Source organism: Crocodylus porosus, unplaced genomic scaffold, assembly GCF_001723895.1.
Source record: "Crocodylus porosus isolate Cpor-Errol unplaced genomic scaffold, CroPor_comp1, whole genome shotgun sequence".
NCBI classification, from domain to species: Eukaryota; Metazoa; Chordata; order Crocodylia; family Crocodylidae; genus Crocodylus; species Crocodylus porosus.
The window spans coordinates 116,224,663-116,242,571 of record NW_017728886.1 but is presented as its reverse complement, the minus strand read 5'-3'; the positions used below and the strand labels follow the sequence as shown (position 1 = coordinate 116,242,571).

The following is a 17,909-nucleotide window of genomic DNA, read 5'->3' as shown; positions in this document are numbered from 1 at the left end:
GGGGGAAGGAGTGTGGGGGAGGGAGGGATTGGGGATGGGACAAGCTGCCCAGTGGGGGCAGGGGGAGCGTATTACTTGGTGGGGGCGGGATCTGGGCATGGAAGTGCTGGGAGTGTGGGCTCTGCCCTGCTGCTGCTTGCCCAGCTGGGGCGGGAAGGGATGAATGCAGGCATGGCTTGCTCCAGGTGGAAGAGAGCAAGCAGCAGCAGGGCATAGACCCCACTCCCAGAGCTGCCATACTTGCATCCCGTGCTGGGGCCACTGGGGCGGAGCATTGCCAGGCTCCAACTGACACATAGAGCTGCTCCAGCTCCCAGGCGAATCAAACCGTGGGGTGGATACTTGAACAAGGAGTTTGGGAATCAAGTCACGGCTGGAGAACTGAACATGGAGCTGGGAAATTGAACAGGGATCTAGGGAACTGAACTGGCTCAATTCTCCAGCCCCCAGCTCAATTCCTCAGCTCCATGTTCAATTTCCAGGCCCCTGCTTCTATTCCCCAGCTCCCTGTTCAATTCCCCAGCCCTGACTCAATTCTCCAAATCCTTATTCAATTCTCCATCCCCTGGCTTGATTTCCCTGGGAGCTGGGGAAGCTATACATGTCAGCCAGAACCCGGCAATGCTCAGCCCCAGTGGTCCCAGCTCCCCGACAGTGCACAGTGCCCTGCCAAGCTGCACCGCACCTGTGCCATGGGGCATCTGCTGTACGGGTGTCAGATGGGGGGGTGATCCCCGCTGTCTTCCACTGCCCCACACTGCACTATGGGGCTCTGCCATGAGCACCCAGAGGCCTCAGTTGCTGCTCCTGCTGCCGGTGAATGTGGGAATTTTTTTTTTTTTTTTTAAAGTGCATGGAGGGTGCTCCAGGTGGGGGATGAGGCTGGGCAGGGCAGCAATGAAGGCTTCTCCCCTGGGGAGAGGTAGGCACAGCCAGAGGAACTGTGGGAAAACCTGCAACTGCCCAGCTGGGCCTGCCTCTTCCCAGCCAATCTGAATCTCTGAATCAGCACCAAATCTCCTGAAGCTGATTCAGCTGAATTAATTCAGGACAGTGATTCAAATCTCGAAATCGAATCACTGTCCTCCAAATTGGCTGAATCCAAATCGAATACTTCCCTATTTGCACAGGCCTAATACACAGCCTTTTTCTATTACCAAGGCTAAGTCTAAGTCCACTAGCCAGGTTCTAATTAATTTTATTTTTAGGTATATAAGTCTGCTATGTATCCATAAGGTGTGTATGGCTGCTACCACACATGCTCAGTCTGCATCATTATCATTATCTATATGTATCCATGAAGAGAATTCCCCTGGAAGATGAAGTTCCAGAATGCCCCCAAATGACTTAGATGACCAGGAAAGAATGGAAATTTACCCTTTGTGAAAATAGAAGACTTATGAAATCCACCATGGACTACTGATATGTAACTTATTTCTTATACATTTTTTGAATATGGACCCCAATACACACTATGGAGACTCTGTTTGCTTTGATTTTTGAGGATATATATGCTCTTCCAGAAGGGATATTTAGCTCTTAAGCAACTGAGTCTAATCCAAATGCCACCAAAATCAACTTGAGGTCATGCCTAGATGTTAGTACCATCCTTAATCATGTCTCAGTGTTCTATGCATGCTACTCCTCAGAAGACAAGAACTATAACCCACTTCCAGGGGGACAAAAGGCAAGGGCTAACAGTGCTGCTGATAGTAACAGCCAATTAGCCTGTCCTCACTGCTTTTAGTCTGAAAGGGAGCATGTAAAAACTATGCAGCACATTAGAAGACAGTGCTACCTGGCATAGTAAGGCTGCATATAGCGATCTTCCATGTAACCTCTTCCATCTTCCATGTGACCTCAGTGAGTTTTAATTTAGACCCTTACTGTGACCACAAATACATACAAGAAGGTATAAGTTGTTAGGTAGCAAATCACTGATAAAATATAAGGGGCAGGGGATACATTAACTTTTGTAGAGCTAAGAAGTCACCCACATGTTTTAATGCCTACTAAGATTTATAATGAAAGTATAAAAGAGCACATGGAAATTGAAGGAACTAAATTAATGTCTGACTCTGATTCTGTGAGTAATTTCTTCTGGTATGAAAACATCTCTCTGATATACAATAGCACTGACTAAAATAGTTCTTATATTTTACACAATTATTAATAAAGCAACCTGAGGTCACATGGAAGATTGCTATATGCAGCCTTACTATGCCAGGTAGCACTGTCTTCTAATGTGCTGCATAGTTTTTCCTGTAAGTACACTGTATACCATAATTTAGTTCCAGCTGGAAATGAGTGAAGCTGTTTAAAAATTCCAAAGGTACAAAAGTCTGCCCTTTTCTGTGTTCCCAACTATATCCAAGTGAGGCTGTTGTACAGACATGAGTAAAGTGGGCCTATGGGTCTATGCACAGACTGTATGTAATATATTTCAGGAGACCCCATGAAGGGAAGTGTGTATTTACCAAGTGGTCTGCTACAGTTAGTCCGTTGCAGATGGCGACACCATTGGTCAAGCTGAAGCAGAAAGGGAAGAAGTGAGCAGAGACCAAAACATAAACTGTACCTACTTTTGGCAATGAATCAAGGAAACATACTCCTGATGGCATGGCAACATGTCATGTGTGATCTTTTAGATAGGGAAGAGATTTGGTGGGAGCTCAAATTTGTTACAGAAAAGAAATAGTTCTGATTGCATACGGCAAGTTAAAAGTTCAGAGGGTATGCTATTTGTCTTCTAAATGGGGTTAGACCATATGCATAAATAAAGTGATACAACAGATTTGGAATATAAGGAGCAGAAGCCCAGAAAGGCATGTTAATGCAGGCAAGCCATAAATGAAGGACAGGTAATTTTGTCTGTATGGTTAATGTGGTGCTTTAGGAATGTAAGTCTACCATCATCCTCAGATGTTGCCACTTACAGGCATTTCTTTCTCTTCCTCTAAGTCTAATTGAATCAATACCTCTGCATCTGTGAGGGATGTGTGCCACATCTGTTTGAGGAATGTACTGGAGTAGACTCATTAGCTGTCTTGAAGTTAATTTCTGAAAGAATCCTGGTAATTCTAGCATCAAAGAACAAATATGTAAACTGGAAATGTGCCTATAGCTGATTCAGCATATCTGTTTTTGAATGTTATGGACAGGTACAGAAATCCTGGGGTTTTTTGTATTTTATGGTAACCCTTTGTGGTACATTATCTCACTTAGCAGCAATTTATGGTACTTCCCAAATAAGGTAAATTGCCCTGCACTGAGCTGCCATCACTCAGAAAGAAAAGCTAAGGGGGAAAAAAACAGTTTATAATTAGGTTCAAAAGTTTCTTCAGCTTTGTGGGCGGAGGACAGTGCATGATTGGAGGTTTACACATGTCTAAATTTGTAAATGTGCAATTCATTTGTGTAAAATGTTTCAAAATTTTCAATTCACCAGATGCTAATAGATCTTCTGTTATCAAGGGCAAAAATCTGAAAATGCATTTTTCTTCCAAGATGCAAAAGATTATCTACACAGTTTTCAATTAATGTAGGCTCCATATCAGTCATTTCACAGATCTGAAGGGCAAAAGACAGGATGAAAAGAACAAATTCAAACCTAAGGCTTGTTCACATCACTTTTGAATGAACTTTAATCATCTTATGAAAATTAAACATGAAAAATAAGAAATAAAGATTATATCTGCTTATCCCTTCAACAAACAGCACTTCTAAAAGGTTTGTTTTCTCTTTGCTATATTAAGAATATAACTCCTAAAGGCAGTTCTTTCCATGCATACACATTAGGAGATCACCATTTTTTTTTTAATATATCAATCCAATATACCATTTTTGAATAACTGAGATTCTGAATGTGCTTACAATGAAAGCATCTTAGTTGGTGATAGAATTATGGTTGTTGTTGTAATACTGTAGGAACTTTGGTCCCTAATTATAGACCAAGGCCTCATTGTGCTAGGCACTGTATCAGTAAATAACAAGAAAATGCCCCCTAAACTTCTTACAAAGTAAGGGAGAACTTCAAATCTGAGTTATTTTTACAGTATTTTTCATATAGGTCATAGGCAAGAATTATTTATTTTTCCAACCTCATAGTGTACCTTCTCCAGGCTCATAGTTAATGTTGCAATGGAAGGCCCAGTTTTTGATGGTACAGTGTCAGCTGTCTTAATAAACAAGTTTAGTATGTTGGTGTATCCATTGAAAGTGAATTGTGCAAGGGAGTTTGACTAGCGGATTTAGTTTTTCCCCCACCCAGACTCTCAGCAGGTCTAGCTCCTTATTTCTTCTCCAGACCAGATACTACATACATTTTACTATGACATGAGAGTAGGTGGCATTTTGTATGTGGCATTTTGTTCCCTTCTGATGTGGTTTGTGTTAGCATTGTAGAACTATTGTAATGGTACAGTGACTCTTCTGAAACAAGCATTGGTACATTTCTTTAGTTGCCTGGGTCCTTAATTGCCTTTTCTCATATCTTCTAGAATTATACCTTTTTTGGCCAGTAGATCTCTGGGTTTGAACATAAAAACCTGCTACTCATGACTACCAAGGGTAGTGTTTTGGCTTGAAACAGGAAAAAAAACCCTTGCCCCTATGATCCCCAGGCAGTTTTTCAAAATACATGTGCATCTCTCACACGTGGAGAGACACTCCATGGTGGTAATGCTATTGACAGATTGCACTTTGGACAGAGATTATGTTACCTTCTGTGATTCTGTGTAGATTGTAATTTGCTAGGCAGTAGAGTAAACACAGACAGGATCAAGCAATAGCAAGAAGTACATTGTATGTACAAGACCCAGGCCACAATGTTTTGTATCCTGTAAAACAGTAGGTGCCAGGCTATACAAACAAACCCATGCCAGCTATAAGAAACCTGGATTGTAATCATGGTAGCATGGGAAGTGCTAACAAGCAGTCCTTCCCTTGGGCTGTTTGGTCAACTAGGATATATCAGGTGAATCAATGGCAGCAAGGCTATTACTTAAGCTATCTGGGGCCAATCTGCTTGTTTGATAGATTGACTTCAGAAAATTATCTGTCTTGTTTAGATAATCTGGTCCTAAAGATTGACTCCTGGCTTCCTGATCTTGGCTTTTCTCCTGTTACTCCCTGTAACAAGGAGTCAGGTGCTCCCTATTACTTTAAGAGAAAGACAGCAGCAGAGTTCTCCCAGGTGGAGGGAACTGCTGCATTTTGTGGGCTGGTTGCAGGGTAATAGGCAGACAGAGGCCAGAGAGCATGCGTCCCCATTGCAGGGCTACCTGCTCAAATACTAAACCTACAGTGTTGACAGAATAAGGCCCTATCTTATTGGTGGACTAAGGATATTAAGGTAGTATCAGTGAACAGTGATGTCTGTTCCACTGCTTCTGGAAGCAATGCAGACTTATGGGTGAACTATCCAGGTAGCAGACAAAGAGCGGGGAGATATATTATAATGACAGTTCTCTGTTCAGGAGTAGATACTGCAGAAGCAGCAGCATAGAAAGCAGTAGTGTATCATTTCATGCTTCACACATCAAACAAAGACACAATTAACACCCAAGTGTGGGCTTCCTTCCCAGGTCCCAGTTCAAATATACCTGAAAATGTGATTCTTTTTTTCCCCACTCCAAAATGCTCCAGATATATCAAGCCAGATTGGTACTGGGTCCAGAATACAAATCACAGCTTTGATACAAAGTAGAAAAGTAGTTTACTGCCCTACAAAAATAGTTTATTGTCTAGTCAAATAAAAAAGCAAGGCCCAAGCTATAGAGGACCTAAAATATAAAATACTACAGTGGAGCAGCAGGAAAGGGGCAGCAGGAAAGAGAGTATGTGCTAGGTCTAGACCATAACTTGGGCCTTATGTTCCTTGTATAGACATTTACATAATTGAAAAATGCTTGTAAAGTACTCCCACAAAGATTAAAAAAGAGGTTGAAAATCATGAGTCTGGCACCTAGAATATAAGGCTGGCTTAAAATCATAAGACTTTTTTTTTTTTAATAGTGCATTTTTGGAGGAGCTGGGATAGGATATAGATTGTCTGTTTTGTGGGAAATTCTGTGTTTATTCCATGACTATGACATTTTATTTTTGTTCTGGAATAGAACTTTTCAAAAATCCCAAAATTCCTTGCAAAAATAAATTCTGAAACAAAAATTCAGATTGAGTAAAACATGCCATTGTGATATAAGTGAATTATATTATTCTAATGTTGACTGTTTAAAGACATTTAAACGACTTTTGTAAAACAACTTTAAGAAAAAAAAGTATCTTAAAACTGAACACTTATCAAAACCCCTTTAAAATATTGGTAACCCTGCGTGTGATGCTATCTTTGCCCTCACCTGAAAAGTGGGATACTGGAGTACCTGGTGGCCCTGCTCAGCTCCCTGGGTAGCTGCTGCAGGGTCCCTAAGTGGGGAGCCTCCTCTAACAATCAAACAATCTTGAAGACCGTTATAAAACTATTCACAGAATTTAATTATTTACAAGATAATATATAATGAATATAATAAAATCAATAATGTTACACAAACAAAACCCAGTGATGGTGGCTTAAGGGTTAATGTTTCTCTGATACAGCTCATACCAGGGGAATGCATACAAATCAGCCACAATAAATAAGGAACTGTCACGGAGTGGGGCCTAGGGAGCGGCCGTGATTTCTCTAACACCCTCTTCCGTGCCAAGTGGGTGATCCAGCACCCTTGTTCTTGCCCACCACATCTCAGCTGTTATCTAATTTTATAAGGGAGGCTGCCTTTTGGTCCCCTTGGACACGGTGCTATGTTTATCCTGTCCCCTATTCAGTTTGGCTGGGACAGTTCTGGATTTTGGAGGCTGGTCCCAGCCAGCTCATGAAAATTAAAGTGAGTATCCCAGGTGCAGGGTGTGGAGAACAGTCCAGTGGGGAAGTAGAGTGGCATGAACTGTGAAATAGGAAGCACTATCAGACAGCAAAATTGCCCTAAAATAGGTTATCTTGATTAGAAGAATGACTATTAAAAAGGGGTGATGATATTTGAAACTTATGAAGTAAATAACAACGGGTCATGAATGGGCCATTGACTCTCTTAGTTGCCTGAATAGTAATACCAGAGCTGCACCACACTGCCCAAACTCTGCCTCTGTCTGCAGCAGTGCCACCAACTTGGGAAGGGTAGTATCCCAGATTTCACATTGTCACATGTGGTCACCCTACAGCTGGAGCACTGAGACACCCCAGTCTAGTTATATACTTTGTTTTATTTATTTAAACAAAAGCTGAAATTCTCATATAATTCATGTTCCTGCCATAGTGACTTAAACCTACATTTCAAAGAGGGATTGTCTTTTAATACAAGTCTGTATTAGTGCTAGGTCAAGTTGTAATGACTAGTATTAAGTAATATAAACAAAAGACAAATAGAAAAAAAAACAGCCCCAGACTCCTTTGGATAGTAGGAAAGAGAACATACGAAGTGCGATAAGGGTCTCCTTACCTAGTGGGTTTCTGTAACTCCATACAGACACACATGCTCAGTACAGGCAACCTGAAGCTATTTCACTTTCTCCATGAGGGAAAAAGAAGTTGGAACACATATCTGATGATTAGACTGAAGACAGAGAGAATGACTGAATTTAATTTTTAATGAGTTTTTAATAGTCACACTAAGTGGGAGTTTAACCACAGGGTTTATCATTAACCCTGAAGTTCTGTGCCTTGTGTCAATAAAATATGATTTGATGAAATATAATTTGTGGTACACTTTTAAAAAATGTATTCTGACTGATTGTTCTCTCTACAATGAAAACTGAATGGACTCCAAAGTTGTTTTTCTATAGTTTAGCAACTTATCTTCTACTGGGGACACTCAATGAATTCTCTCATACTATAAGTTGTCCCTTTGTGAGTATCTAGATTTCCGTGTAACAGCTTTGTTTAAAGTTTGAGCCAGTCAGACAGATCTTCAAAACCATATAGGGATGAATTTCCCACTGCTCAGCATTAGAACATATTTCTCAAAAATGTTCTTGGGTACTGAGCAGCTCACACTGTAAGCCTTCTGGGTTAATATCCAGTGTTTCTTCAAAAGTTGATCTCTTAGGCTAGGGACAGAAGTTATACCTAAACTGGTTTGAGTGATCAGAAACTGGTTTAAACCTGTAACAGAACAGAAACTCAGTGCACCAGTGTCAAAGTGGCTGAAACTGGTTTTCAATTTCAATTTAAGGATTCTGGCTAAGTGTCATGCTCCTGAAAATAATATAACACACATACGACCATAATATAAATAAGTTTGAACAAAGTAACTGAACTACAAATATTATACTAAAATAGAGCTCACCAACATAAAAACCTTCTAATATTATAAAAGCCTAAGTCTGTCTGTCTGTCTGCCCCAACACTTTATTCACACTCTGATTGACTGATGGAAACAGCCAATCAGAGTGCTCCAAACATTGGGGAGCACCGCCATGATTCCGAAGCCACGCCAAGGACGAGACAGAGGGTGGGGGAGCTCAGGCCAGCAGCACTGGACTCGGCTCCCCCACCCTGTTCCCTGCAAGAAGCAGAAGAGTGGTAGCATAGGGTGTTAGGTGACAGCACTCCATTCCAGCTTCTTCTTCCCACTCCCCTTTATTCTTGACAGGCAAATGGCTAATTATTTATATAATTATAATAGTAAATCAAAGCATGAATCTATAATATTGTTCTACATAGATCCACAATTAAGACAATAAAATCTAATCTAATGTTAAAATGTATCATTCATATGAGTAATAAAGGATATTTAACTCATTTCCTCAACCTTATAAGCAAAAATTGCAAGATGGTTTACTAAATTTGGATCTGTAAAGATTAGAGTTTGCTGTAAAATACAGATAAATGTCTCCCTGTTTGAAAAATGTAGGCTCCCTTTATGCCAATATATAAAGAACATTCTAAAACATAGTAGATGGTATCTTCCAAAACTCCTAGATGGACTGGGCAACATCTTTTAGCCCTTGGAATGGAAAATCTATGTCCAGCCAGAGCAACTCTGAACATCTGTTCAGTCCTGAGTCTAGTCAAAGAGAATCACCATTAATATATAGATCCAGCTGTAAATACCTTTCTCCTCCCCAATCTAATTTCCAAAGAATATATAAAGGGGCAAGACAAGTAGCCCTAACCACTGCAAAATCATTCTGCCTGGCAATATCTTGTATCCTCTGGAAAACCTGAAATCTTTTCTATGGGGGAGAAAAATCTTTCATTATCTTTACGATAGTATCACATCCCAGAAAGTGCAAAAGCACAGGAAAGAAAAGCTAACCACGGTGATTGAAGAGGAGGGGGGTTATTAATATCTTCTATGTAGCATAATTTAAGCAGACAAGGTGGTAAATGGGGCAGGATTTTAAATCAAAATCCTGCCATTCTAATAATAATAATAATGTAAGCTAAAATAGAATCCATTCCTGTCTCTAAGCTCAAAAACAATGCAGGAGTTGAGGGAGGAGGAGCCAGAAGAGCCCTAAGAAAGTTGGCCTGAGGTATGGCTACATTATTACTAGTGGCATAACCCCATACTTCAGGGCCATATAAGATCTGAGGGGTAACTTGGACTTTATATGCTGTTGTAGGAGTTTGAACTGATTGTCCTGCTGTGGTTTCATAAAATGACTTTATAGTCACAACCAATTGAGCTGCCTTAGTTTTAACTGACTGAATATGATGTTTCCATGATGTAGAAGCTGTGAACAACACATCCAAATACCTATAGGTTTTGAAAACTTCAAGTTTGGTTCCCCCCATATTCCATTAATATTTGATCAAAAGACTTCCCTAATACATTATTTTGGATTTATCATAATTTATCTTTAAGTTATTTTGTCCACAAAGATGCTCAAAAGTTGTAAGTGAAACTCATTTAAGATAAACCTGGTTGAATGTAGTATAAGACTTAACGGATGTGGGTCAAAATTCTTTATGAAATTGCTGTCCTAGACCCCTTCCTGGTTCAAGTTAAGTCAGGGAAAGGATCACACCAGCATGCTTTCCAGCTCTGGCTGAGTTGTTCTGGTTGCTCCAGAGAGTAGGCCTGTCCCTGCCCTCTGCTCCCTAGCTGAAACCATGGGGCTGACCGGGTTGGGGGGGGGGGGGGCACACAAGCACAGCTGGGGATGCAGCCCAGTCTACAGTGGAAACTGCTCCCCTACCCCTGAGATAAACCCTGGCTGGGGGGCTGGGGCCAGGGAGGGGGGTTAAACACCCCTTCCCCCACCCAAACATTGCTGGCTGCAACTGTGGACTACAAATCCCAGAAGTCTGTGGAAGCAGGAAGAGGAAGTGATGAGCAACCCTGAAGAGTCCTGTTGCTTAATTCTGGACTGCAAATCCCAGAGACCTTGGGGGCAGCAGGAAAAGTAAGTAAACACACAGCCAGAGATGCATTCTCTAGTGCCTGTGGTGGGCCAGTAGGGGGTGCTCTTGCATTAAGCCACTCACCTCACTGTGCCCAACCTCTTTCGAGGCTCTGAGTGCCTCCCTGGGGGCACCTCATGTCTGGCTGACCCCCTTCCTGGAGCACACCCACTGCCTGGGGGTAAAAACTGCCACCACCCAGAGCTGGGCTTGATTCTGGCTCTGTGTCCCCTGGGTAACACCGGGCTAGCAGCCCTTGAGGGTACTTGACTCACTTCAAGCACTTGGGGGTGTTTCCCTCAGTCAGAAGCACAAGTAGTGGTCTCCCTTAGTCAGCTGAACCAAGGGGACCCAAGGCATAGTCTAGACCCACTCCCAATAAGTCTCCCATGCTAGGTACAAAGGAGACTTTATTGGTTACAAGGGTTGGAATAGGGTACACAGTAGAGCAATATCAGAGAAATCCCATAGAACAAACTGGCATGGCTGGGTAGCCTTTGATCACGCATCTTGAGTTACTGAAAGCTATATATTTACTTAGATCTTAGGTAGCTTACTCACAAGTATCATCCAGAGGCAGGCGGAGATTCCCTCTGGAGGCAGGAAGTTCCTTGATCATGTGTTTTAAGAGAGAGAGCAAGTTTCAGATGGTCCAGCTCTTCTTTCTCTGAGTTTTCCTCATAGCTGCTGCTCCCTCCTCCTGGGCAGTCCTTAACTTATGACTTCATTTACCTGGTTCAATGGAGGCCAGCACCTCCTGGCTGCCAGCCAGCCAATTTGAAATGCATCACTAGTTGCTGGACAGATTGGCTGTTCCTAGCTCCCAAGGGAGCCCAAGCCCCTCACCCAGGTACGTGATGCTGGTCATGTAGGCAGAGGGAGCACATTTCTCCCCTCCCTCAGGAATGTATCCAGCTCAGGTTATCTAAAGAGATAGGGTAAGGTGTACATCCTCTGCTGGGCCCATCCTAAACAAATTGTCACAGAGCAGAGTTTTTGGGGAGAAACAGAGGTGGCCTTCTACCACAGTGTCCTCCCGACTTCTGGCCTGAGCCGCTGCAGAAATGTGGCTGCACTTCCAGAATCACAGGTAAATGTCTGTTCACTTCTCTTTCAATTGAATCTTTGCAGTTTAGACTAACCTGCAGACTGAATTGATTCAGCCTTGGGCTTTTTGACTGTCTGTACCTAGCCTTAAAATTCTGGCCTTAGGGTTGCCAACTATGACTGAAGTTATTACGGGATTTTTTTTTCCCCCCAACATGATGTAATGTCATTCATAGGAGTGCACTGATAGAGAATTTTGGGCCAATATCAATGGCCAATTTTTAATGAGCCTTATCAGCTAATACTGATTTGATTGCTGATATGCAGGCAAGAAGCTTGGAGAGCAGCATCCAGCTGGTAAGTCTGTTGTGGAGGAAGGGGTGAGGGAAGGAATGTGGGGGAGGCAGATCAAGACCCCCATGGTGAGGAAGGGAGTGGGGCTGAGGCAGGGGCAGGCGCTGCAGAGCCAGGGCAGAGCATGGGATGGAGCCATGAGCAACTCATCCGGGGGACATGGCAAGGAGGCTGGGGGTGTATCCTGCCACTATGCGTACCCTGGGAGGTCATGGCATGTGCCCCTGAATCTGCACGCAGGGCAAGGGCAGGCTGCCACTGCAAAGTAGGGCTGGGGTGGTGCCGAGCTCTTATTGGCATGGGCCTGGGCCCGTGTGCTTGGGGCAGATGGCAGTGGTGCTGGGAGGGGGACTATGGGGGAGACTACAGCCACACCAAATTCACTGTAGCCCCTCTCCCAGCACTGCTGCCACCTGCCCTGAATGCAGCCCTGACCTAACTTCCTCACCGGGAAGAGCCCAGTGCTGCTCTGGCCCCAGCCCACAGCAGCAGCCTGCCCTTTTCCCATGAGCAGATCTGGGGGCACAGGCCTGTCATGCCCTCCCAGAGTGTATGCAGTGGTGGGAGCCACCACCCCCTCCCTGTGCCTCCTGCACTCCAGTTGTGCAGCACCTGCCCCTGCCCCTGCCCAGCCCCACTCCCTCCCTTACCACTGGGGCCTCAATCTTCCTTCTCCCATGCCTCTTTCATTACAACAGACTTACCAGCCAGACCCAGCTGCTCTCCATGCTGCTGGGCTGCACTCCTGGCTGTTTGTGTCCTGCACTACATCTGTGCACATGCACAGGGCATTTATTACTGACATTATCAGCCATATCAGCCAAACAAAGCCGCTTTCCAATACTGTCAATTTTCCTTGTATCGGTACTGATCCAATATGGGACTGTTGTATTGGTGTACAATTGGTCTAGTCATTAATTTTACTGTTCAACCCATTCACAATATCAGTTTTCCAAATTGCTTTCAATAGTCACCAGGAGATCAATGCTGATTCCAGTAGACTCCCAGCCAATCCAGGAGGGTTGACAACCTTATCTAGCCTTGATGCTGGGTGACCCTTTTTGGAAAAATTGGCCTTTCTTTTCCAGGCTTTTTAAAATACAGTTAAACCCCATTGATTCCAACTCCTGGATGTGCAGGTATTGGCTTTCTGTAGAGAACTGTATAGATAGAGGATAGTTATTGCAGTTCCAAGCCAATGACTCAAAAATAAATTTAACTAGTGATGTATTCTTCCTATACCTTTGTCTACATGAAACTAATGCACTAATAATTCTCAGAGCTAAACATACAAAGGAAAAATTAACCTGTATATTAGCCCTAACAGTAACACAGTATAACTGGTTTGTCCATTTCTTTTTGTCAAGGCCACTGAGTTTGCATAATTATTTCTGACATAGGGTTGCAGTTAGTGCCTTATGAAACTGCATCAGGTAGATGAAAGCTGGCTCCAGGCTAACTGTGTGGCTGGGAAATTATACCCTAGACCCTTTTCTGTGATTTTTTGTGGGGAGAGCGAGGGACTGACAATCATAATATCAACCACTATTTCATAGTTTTATAGCTTCATAGTTTCATAGTTGGTACGGTAGGAAGGGACCTGAGCAGATCATCAAGTCCGACCCCCTGCCATGGCAGGAAAGTACTGGGGTGAAATGACCCCAGCACAGTATTTATCTAGCCTCCTCTTAAAGACCCCCAGATCAGGAGCCTGCACCACTTTGCTTGGAAGTTGGTTCCAGATCCTAGCCACCCTGACAGTGAAGTAGCGCCTCCTATGTCTAGTCTGAATCTACCCTCTGCCAGCTTGTGGCCATTATTTCTAGTTACTCCTGGTAGTGCTCGGGAGAACAGGGACTCCTCCAGTGCCTGCTAGTCCCCTCTGACTAGTTTGTAACAGGCCATTTCCCTCTCCCTGATTGAGTTTTGGGGTTGAGTTGCTGCTTCTTCAAGATTCCTGCCCTATCTAAGGTGTTTTCTTATGGATTAATATCACCTCATAACAGAACCAGTTCTCCACATTGTAGAACAGGATGTTTTGGTGGTATATACCAGGGAAGTATTTTCATGCTTTGTGTCAAGTACATCCATTTACTATTTTACTTTCTATTTATGTTCAATACAACATTTTAAATATTTTTGCAATACTATACAAATTAAATGAACACATCATCTATTAATAGTTAAATGAATGCTACAAAGTATACACCATGTACTGCAATAAAGATACACACAGAAAAACGTAAATCAACTGCAGCTTATTCTCAAATAATTCAGCTGCTGACAGTGAGGGGGAAATAAAGAAAGTATCATTCACCAAAGAAAAAGATCTTATTTGAAACGAATACATAACCTAGTGCATTAGATATATCTTATATTGTTGTAGACACCTTATGTCACCCACAAAATCAGATTTGTCATGTATCGAACTGAGTGTGGTTCATCAGCTCCCACATCGCATATATCACCCATACAAACAAATCTGTCACCTACTGAATTAGATACATCTCCTGCTTAAGAAGACGCATAACAAACAGGTTTGATTTTTACATCAAGCAAAACACATGAATATGGACTTACTTACATTCATGTGAAATATTCCCATCCCCTGATAAATGTAACACTTGATATGTAGTTGATATAACAGTTACTGAAATGTGCATACTAAGAACAGAACCAATTGTATGAGCAGCTGAATCTCATATATCAACTCACTACAGCTATTACATCTGACACATCCACTTTCTAGGAGACACCAATCATATGAGTAGGGAGAAGCCACTGTCAAAAAAAGTTTAGGTCAGCAACAGTTCTATAGCAAGAGCCATTAGTTATGGCTGACAAGATGGTTTCAGACATGTGGCAGTCTGGCTAGGATTTCAGACACCCAGAGAAGATTCATTGATAAGGAAAGGGGGTTCAATCCAAGCATTTTTTTCATATCTGATGGGAGTTCTTGGATCCTTTTCTTAGACCCTTACTAAAAGACTTGCATGGTGCCTGTCTATATCATAATTAGTTGCTTGTTGTGTAATTGTAACTCTGTCAAGTATTGTATCAGGTAAGGTTCATCTGAAAGTATTACTATAATGTCAAGTTCTTGTTGATACAAACTGATTCAGACAACACATTCAGCCTTGTAACTTAGACTCACCATCTTCATTTTAACAAATCCAAAGAAGCATCACTTATGGAATAGGATTTCATTGTTTTTCAGGGAAAGTAAGAAAATATTTATGCATATCATGCTAGCTATCAAGAATGTGAACCCCCTAGGAATAATTTATCTTTCCATTATGTTTGTCCCACCCTGAAGAGATGAAATGGCATTTTTGTTACAGCAATGTGGCAAGTATGGTATATCCAAGGTGAAATACTGTTGAAAATAATAATTTTATACTAGTGTAGAGAAATGGGTAGGGAGAAATAGAAGTGTTGTGACTGGAATATGAGATAAAGAGCTCAAGGAACATAGAAATATTTCTCTCTGGGCCTTCTTATACCTTATGCTGTGAGCTGCACAAATACTGATCAGTGTTAGGGCTACCTTGGATTTGAAGCAGTCACACATTTAGTCTAGAAATCTTCTGTGATTACACCCAACCTGCACAGCTGTGACTTGCCACTAGAGGCCTGGTGAGCAGAGGCAGGACTAGGGCTCTAGCTGTGAGTTGCCACTGGAGGGCTGGTGAGCCAGTACAGGCTTTTATCCCTGCTGTATTGGCAGGTGTTTGAGAGATCCTGGGGTACTGGAAACTTCAACTTGATTGGCACATCTGTGGGGAGTGGCCACACCTTGGTGGAATAGGATCAGAGATAATCCTGCCCTGGAATGGCATAACTTTGAGACACATAATGAGTGCTTAAATCTACTTTAAAGTATTAATGTGCAGACAGTCCAGGGGTTAAGAGATTGGAGTTGCCCAAAATTACCACATAACAAGGCCCTCTTTCTAGTTAAGTGAAGGGGATAAAATAAGGATATTTGCTTTTCTGGATTTCTATGAAAGGGGCAATTTTAAACACCATATCATGAGTGCTTTTCAAGGGAGAATGTTTAAATTAAATAAAATATATAGGAAAGAATTTTCTCACCAGTGCCAAATCCTGGAATGGGGCAAACAGCAAAACAACATCTCGATGAGAGAAAGTTCCTACTGCCTACCTCAGGATAAAGATAAGCAGTGGAGCCATTCTGCAGCTGCCACTGCTTCTTCTGGTCATGAACAGAGACTGTATTACTTTTTCCACACACAAGGAAACTGTATGCATATGTTCACAGGTGCATCTCTCTGAGATCTTTCCCCATATCTCTGAAGTCCCCATCGTGCTGGGAAAAAGGAATCCTGAGTCTGTGTGGAACATGCTAAAGACACTGACTTCTGTATGGGGACTCAAAGTCATGACCCTTGTGATTCCCAAAACAAATTTTGAACTACTTAAATATTTCACTAGGTCATATACCTCTCAATCAAGGGAATGGGGTGGGAGGCAAGACTAGCCTAGGTGTCAAACATACGGCCTGTAGGCTGGCTTCAACCTACTAAAACAGTCTATCTAGCTCAATAGGCTACCGATGGGCCACCAGAAGTTAAAGGGTAAGGCCAAAGAGAGTGGTCTAATGCAGAAACAGGGGCCTGGTGTCCTGGGACCCTGGTGGACATGATGATGGGCAGTAGGAAATCAAGTAGGGGTGACACAGCCCTGACTGCCCTTTGGCTGTTCCATGTGTCACCACTGCCATGGGCCTACACTACTGCCATGGGCCTACCTCCCCAGCTGCTGGCTCCCAGCTCTTGCCATCTGCCCTATGTTACAACCAAAGCTACCACCTAGGCGTGGGGCTCACAGTGGGGGCCAGAGCTGCCATCATTTTCATGTGCTGAAGATTGGAAGTGGAGCTGTTGCCACTGCCACCACCATCACTGTCACAGAATCAGAGCTACCACCTCATACCCTAGGCTGGATCAAGACTGCAAGAAGCCCTGTCTGAATCCAGCCCAGGACACAATGTAAGTTTGACATCACTGGCTTAGAGTATTAATGGCAAGACAGTTCCTCTATTCTTTTGTTTTTTACATGGTCACATATTTACTGTCCCTGTTTCCTTTTATATTACTTCTCTGACCTTAATTGTCTTTATGCCATATCCCAGTTAAAGACCACATGGGAACCCCATTAATGAGCCCTTTAGTTTCTCTTCATTTATGCTGTATCATAAAACAGAGATGCATAAACTTCTGTGAGCAATTGTACTTACATCATCAGATGCTTCACATCTGAGGAAGCATCTGAAGTACGTCGCTACTTGTGAAAGCCTGTGGATGTTTGTTTAGTCTATAAGATGCAAATCTACCCTGCCTGATTTAATATACCTAATTTAAGATTAAAACAGCTAGCTACCTCTGTATAATGTAACATCAGAATGGATTGTGCATTACATAGATATGTATCTCGATATGAATCTCCCCATCCCTACTTAAGTCTGCCTTTTAGCCTTTTTCCCTGTTTCAGACAGTTTTTATTCTATACAACAATGCTCATATCAGAGCTGAATTCTGAGAATAAAACTTTTGGAGATGCTGCATCAAAAGTTTCATTAAAATCCAAAACTATTAGCTCTTTGAATTGTCTTCAACCTTTTCTAACCCAAAAGCAATTTTTTTCTGTATTCATTATAAACCTTTGCTGCCTCCTGCTCATGACAAATATCATCAGAATCATGGTGATGCAAAGTAACGTTATTAATTTTACTAAACCTGAATGCAAGAGATCAGTTCAGAATAGCAGAAAAAAATTTAATAGCAATATTTGAATAAGTCTATTGCTTCTTTTATACCAGTTTCTCTAGAGCAATACTAGACATTATTAGATGGCTCCAATGATAAAAGTGAATGCAAATCTCTAAGCACATGGAGTATTTTCCTATTTTGACATATAAGGGGTTTTTTTGGGGGGGGGGGCTGACTAATTTTTATTAGTAGTTTTTCCACTCTAAGCCACATTTTTCCTGAATTATTGGCCGATACAAATGGCATAGAGTGTTTCCATTTTTCTGCATCTCAGTGGTTTCTAGTTGAAAGGTAGAGTAGTTTTGCTCATTCTG

General features: G+C 42.2%; 1 long non-coding RNA gene across 1 annotated transcript in view; it reads left to right on the top strand.

Annotated features, from left to right (window-relative positions):
• LOC109323936 overlaps window positions 1-6,041 on the top strand; it is a 10,220-nt gene extending 4,179 nt beyond the window's left edge. The window contains exon 3 of the long non-coding RNA XR_002104798.1: window positions 6,029-6,041. This is a non-coding gene — a long non-coding RNA (uncharacterized LOC109323936). The remainder of the gene's footprint in view (window positions 1-6,028) is intronic.
• Window positions 6,042-17,909: the final 11,868 nt, after the last annotated feature.